The following is a 6,759-nucleotide window of genomic DNA, read 5'->3' on the forward strand; positions in this document are numbered from 1 at the left end:
TCTCCCTTCCAGTGGCCGCGGGCGGCGGCGCAGCGTGTCCGGCGCCGGCGGACAATGTCCGGCGCGCGCGATGTGTGGATTTAGGGTTTCGGGGAGAGGGGATCCGGGATATTTCGAGGGGGACCTATTTATAGGCATAGAGGGAGCTAGGTGAGTCCAAATGAGGTGCGGTTTTCGGCCACGCGATCGTGATCGAACGCTCTAGATGATGGAGCAGAGTTAGGTGGGTTTTGGGCCAAATTGGAGGGGTGTTGGGCTGCAACACACACGAGGCCTTTTCGGTCCCTCGGTTAACCGTTGGAGTATCAAACGAAGTCCAAATGATACGAAACTTGACAGGCGGTCTACCGGTAGTAAACCAAGGCCGCTTGGCAAGTCTCGGTCCAATCCGGAAATGTTTAATCCCCACACACGAAAGAAAGCTAGAAATGGCCACTGGAGGAGAACGAAGCGCCGGAATGCAAAACGGACAACGGGGAAAAGCTCGAATGCATGAGATGAACACGTATGCAAATGCAATGCACATGATGACATGATATGAGATGCATGACAACGACAACAACACACGGAGACAAAATCCCGAACCCAAGGAAATAAAAATAACTTAATGCCGGAAACGGCAAGAGTTGGAGTACAAATAGGGAAAGTTACATCCGGGGTGTTACACTGGCTTCTCCATCCTCCTGTGCTGAATCTTGCTGTAGGTGGTTTTCTTCGGCACTCTCCGGAGTATTATTATCTCCCGTGCTGGAATCACCGTATTTGCTTTGGCGGGATTTTGAGCGGCGCCGCTGACGCCGGTGCTTAGGCTGTTTCTTGGAGGGGTCAGCCTCCGCTGTTCCATCGCCATCTCCTTCTTTTGGGGTGTCCACCATGTATATGTCATATGACGAGGTGGCTTTCCAGGGCCCAATAGGCGCTGGTTCTTCATCGTCTCCTGCATCGGCGTCCATACCGTCGATGTCTTCGGAGTCGAAGTCGAGCATGTCGGTTAAATCGTCGACAGTGGCTACAAAGTGGGTGGTGGGTGGGCTTTGAATTTCTTCATCGTCCGTATCCCAACCTTGCTGACCGTAGTCCGGCCAGGGCTCTCCTGATAAAGAGAGAGACTTTAATGTCTTCAAAATATCGCCGAAAGGCGAGTGCTGAAAGATGTCCGCGACAGTAAACTCCATGATCGGTGCCCAATCGGATTCGATCGACAGGGGCGCGGAGGGTTCGGAGTCCGGAGAGGAGTCTGGCTCCTTGGAGTCACGAGTCTCGCGGAATGTGGGGCTGGTGTTCAGCTCGATCGCCATTGGGATCGCAGCCCCCGAGGCGGCGTCCAACCACCCATCCTCGATCGGCGCTGTTGGCTCCGAATTAAGGGTCGGAGCCGATGCGGGTGCGGCCTCTAGGGCACTGTTCGGCGGCAGAGCTTGATCATGCTCGTCGTGACAGTGCGGCGTGCTCGGCAGTGGCTCAAATCCGTCGAAGATTAAGTCCCCGCGGATGTCAGTCGTGTAGTTTAAACTTCCAAATCTGACCTAACGGCCAGGGGCATAGCTTTCGATCTGCTCCAGATGGCCAAGTGAATTGGCCCGCAGTGCGAAACCGTCGAAGACGAAGATCTGTCTGGGGAGGAAGGTCTCACCCTGGACTGCATCGCTATTGATGATCGTAGGAGCCATCAAGCCTAACGGCGACGACACAGAGGAACTCTCAATGAAAGCACCAATGTCGGTATCAAAACCGGCGGATCTCGGGTAGGGGGTCCCGAACTGTGCGTCTAGGCCGGATGATAACAGGAGGCAAGGGACATGAAGTTTTACCCAGGTTCGGGCCCTCTTGATGGAGGTAAAACCCTACGTCCTGCTTGATTAATATTGATGATATGGGTAGTACAAGAGTAGATCTACCACGAGATCGGAGAGGCTAAACCCTAGAAGCTAGACTATGGTATGATTGTTGTTCTGTATGTTGTCCTACGGACTAAAACCCTCCGGTTTATATAGACACCGGAGAGGGTTAGGGTTACACAAAGTCGGTTACAATGGTAGGAGATCTACATATCCTTATCGCCAAGCTTGCCTTCCACGCCAAGGAAAGTCCCTTCCGGACACGGGACGAAGTCTTCAATCTTATATCTTCATAGTCCAGGAGTCCGGCTGAAGGCATAGTCCAGCCATCCGGACACCCCCTAATCCAGGACTCCCTTAGTGGGTATATTGTTGGGAAACATAGCATGCAATTTCAAAATTTCCTACGCTCGCGTAAGATCTATCTAGGAGATGCATAGCAACGAGAGAGGGAGAGTGTGTCCACGTACCCTCATAGACCGAAAGCAGAAGTGTTTGAAAACACGGGTGATGTAGTCGGACTTCTTCTCGTTCCGACCGATCAAGCACCGAACGTACGACACCTTCGAGTTATGCATAAGTTCAGCTCGATGACGTCCCTCGAACTCTTGATCCAGAAAAGTGTCGATGGAGAGTTCTGTCAGCACAACATCATGGTGACGGTGATGGTGAAGTGATCCGCGCAAGGCTTCGCCTAAGCACTACGTGAATATGACCGAAGGCATAAACTATGGAGGGGGGCGCCGCACACGGCTAACAACTGTTGATCTGTGTTCTAGCGCCCCCCCCCCCCCGCATATATATAGGTTGGAGGGGAGGAGAGGCAGCCAAGGGGGCGCCCCAAGTAGGAGGAATCCTACTTGGGCGCCTCCCAATTCGGCCCACCCTTTCCATATCCACCAGAGGGGGGAGGAAGGAGGAGGGAGGAGGGAAGGAAGGGAGAGGCCGAATTCCTCCCCTTCCTTTCTCCCTTCTCCTCTTTCCTTCCCCTCCTATTTCAGCCTACATGGGGCGCACCAGCCCCTTAGGGGCTGGTCTGTTCCCTACTTGGCCCATTAGGCCCATGTAGTTGCCGGGGGGATGCCCGGAACCCCTTTCGGTAACCCGATATGTACTCGGTACCCCCATAACACTTTCGGTGTCCGAATATCATCGTCCTATATATGAATCTTTACTCTCGGTCATTTTGAAACTCCTCATCATGTCCATGTTCACATTTGGGACTCTGAACAACATTCAGTCACCAAATCACATAACTTATATAATACAAAATCGTCATCGAACGTTAAGCGTGCGGACCCTACGGGTTTGAGAACTATGTAGACATGACCGAGGCACCTCTCCGGTCAATAACCAACAACGAAACCTGGATGCTCATATTGGTTCCCACATATTCTATGAAGATCTTTATCAGTTGTACCGTAATGACAACATACGTTATTCCCTTTGTCATGGTATGTTACTTGCCCGAGATTCGATCGTCGGTATTGTTGGGGAACGTAGCAGAATTTTAAAATTTTCTACGCATCATCAAGATCAATCTATGGAGTCATCTAGCAACAAGGGAGAGGGGAGTGCATCTACATACCCTTGTAGATCGCGAGCGGAAGCGTTCAAGAGAACAGGGTTGATGGAGTCGTACTCGTCGTGATCCAAATCACCAATGACCTAGCACCGAACGGATGGCACCTCCGCGTTCAACACACGTACGGTTGGGAAGACGTCTCCTCCAACTTGATCCAGCAAGGGGGAAGGAGAGGTTGATGGAGATCCAACAGCACGACGGCGTGGTGGTGGAAGCAATGGCGATCTCGTCAGGTGAGGGAGTCCTGGATTAGGGGGTGTCCGGATGGCCGGACTATACCTTCAGCCGGACTCCTGGACTGTGAAGATACAAGATTGAAGACTCCATCCCGTGTCCGGAAGGGACTTTCCTTGGCATGGAAGGCAAGCTTGGCGATACGGATATGAAGATCTCCTACCATTGTAACCGACTTTGTGTAACCCTAACCCTCTCCGGTGTCTATATAAACCGGAGGGTTTTAGTTCGTAGGACAATATACACATCAACAATCATACCATAGGCTAGCTTATAGGGTTTAGCCTCTCCGATCTCATGGTAGATCTACTCTTGTACTACCCATATCATCAATATTAATCAAGCAGGACGTAGGGTTTTACCTCCATCGAAAGGGCCCGAACCTAGGTAAAACTTCGTGTCCCTTGCCTCCTGTTACCATCCGGCCTAGACGCACAGTTTGGGACCCCCTACCCGAGATCCGCCGGTTTTGACACCGACATTGGTGCTTTCATTGAGAGTTCCTCTGTGTCGTCGCCGTCAGGCTCGATGGCTCCTACGATCATCAATAGCGATGCAGTCCAGGGTGAGACCTTCCTCCCCGGACAGATATTCGTCTTCAGCGGCTTCGCACTGCGGGCCGATTCGCTCGGCCGTCTGGAGCAGATCGAAAGCTACGCCCCTGGCCGTCAGGTCAGATTTGGAAGTTTAAAATACACGGCTGACATCCGCGGGGACTTGATCTTCGACGGGTTCGATCCACTGCCGAGCGCACCACACTGTCACGACGAGCATGATCTAGCTCTGCCGCCGAACAGTGCCCTGGAGGCCGCACCCGCATCGGCTCCGACCCTCAATTCGGAGCCAACTGCGCCGATCGAGGATGGGCGGTTGGACGCCACCTCGGGGGCTGCGATCCCAATGGCAATTGAGCCGAACACCAGCCCCGTACTCTGCAAGGCTCGTGACTCCAAGGAGCCGGACTCCTCTCCGGACTCCGAACCGTCCGCGCCCCTGCCGATCGAATCCGATTGGGCGCCGATCATGGAGTTCACTGCTGTGGACATCTTTCAGCACTCGCCTTTCGGCGATATCCTTAAGTCTCTCTCTTTATCAGGAGAGCCCTGGCCGGACTACGCTCAGCAAGGTTGGGGTACGGACGATGAAGAAATTCAAACCCCACCCACCACCCACTTTGTAGCCACCGTCGACAACTTAACCAACATGCTCGACTTCGACTCCGAAGACATCGACGATATGGATGCCGATGAAGGAGATGATGAAGAACTAGCGCCTACTAGGCCCTGGAAAGCCACCTCGTCATATGACATATACATGGTGGACACCCCAAAAGAGGGAGATGGCGATGGAACAGCAGAGGATGACCCCTTCAAGAAACAGCCTAAGCGCCGGCGTCAGCGGCGCCGCTCAAAATCCCACCAAAACAAATACGGTGATTCCACCACGGAAGATAATAATACTCCGGAAAGCGCCGAAGAAAACCCCCTCTAGCAAGATTTAGCACAGGAGGATGGAGAAACCAGCCCTCATGAGAGAGCGGCAGACAAAGAGGTCGAGGATGATAATTATATGCCTCCCTCCGAAGACAAGGCAAGCCTCGACGATGATGAATTCGTCGTGCCAGAGGATCCCGTCGAGCAAGAGAGTTTTCAACACAGGCTTATGGCCACGGCAAGAAGCCTCAAGAAAAAACAGCAACAACTTAGTGCTGATCAAGATTTGCTAGTCGACAGATGGACTGAAGTCCTTGCGGCCGAAGAGCATAAACTCGAACGCCCCTCCAAGAGCTACCCAAAGCGCAGGTTGCTACCCCGATTAGAGGGGGAAGCATTTGATGCGGCCGACCGGCCACCTCGTGGCCGCGACAAAGAGGCCTCTCGGCCCTCCACTCAAGCCGCACCCCATACCAAGGCACGGGAATATGCGCCGGACTTACGAGACATGTTGGAGGACAAGGCAAGGCAAATAAGATCGATCTACGGATCGCGTGGGCGCCCCATGGCTCGAGACGGTAACCATCATGCCGGCCACAAATTCGGCAGGGCCGAACATAGTAGACAAGGCTCATTGGAGCTACGTCGTGATATAGCCCAGTACAGAGGCGCCGCACACCCACTATGCTTTACAGACGAAATAATGGATCATCAAATCCCCGAGGGTTTCAAACCCGTAAACATCGAATCATATGATGTCACAACAGATCCTGCGGTATGGATCGAGGATTATCTCCTTCATATCCACATGGCCGCGGTGATGATTCCCACGCCATCAAATACCTCCCTCTCAAGCTTAAAGGACTAGCTCGGCATTGGCTTAACAGCTTGCCAACAGGATCAATCAGTTGTTGGGAGGACCTGGAAGCCGCATTCCTCGACAATTTCTAGGGCACTTATGTGCGACCCCCAGACACCGATGACCTAAGTCACGTAATTCAGTAGCCAGAGGAATCGGCCAGGCAATTCTGGACATGGTTCCTAACAAAGAAAAATCAAATAGTTGACTGTCCGGACGCTGAGGCCCTAGCAGCCTTCAAGCACAATATCCGTGACGAGTGGCTAGCCCGGCACCTTGGACAGGAAAAGCCGAAATCTATGGCAGCACTCACGGCACTCATGACCCGCTTTTGCGCGGGAGAAGAAGCTGACTTGCTCATAGCAACAATATGACCAAGAACCCTGGTAATTCGGACACCAGAGACAGTAGTGGCAGGTCGCGTCGCAACAAGCAGAAGCGCCGCATTAATGACGACAATGCTAAGGATACAGCAGTTAATGCCGGATTCAAAGGCTCTAAATCCGGCCAGCAGAAAAAGCCATTCAAAAGGAATCCTCGGGGCCCGTCCAGTTTGGACCGAATACTCGACCACTTGTGCCAGATACATGGCACCCCCGAAAAGCCGGCCAATCACACCAACAGGGATTGTTGGGTGTTCAAGCAGGCAGGCAAGTTAAACGCCAAAAATGAAGACAAGGGGCTGCATAGCGATGACGACGAGGAGCCCCGGCTGCCGAACAACAGTGGACAGAAGGGTTTTCCCCCACAAGTGCGGATGGTGAACATGATATACGCAACCCACGTCCCCAAAAGGGAGCGGAAGCGCGC

This window comes from Triticum aestivum, chromosome 4A (assembly GCF_018294505.1).
Source record: "Triticum aestivum cultivar Chinese Spring chromosome 4A, IWGSC CS RefSeq v2.1, whole genome shotgun sequence".
Classification (NCBI taxonomy): Eukaryota; Viridiplantae; Streptophyta; class Magnoliopsida; order Poales; family Poaceae; genus Triticum; species Triticum aestivum.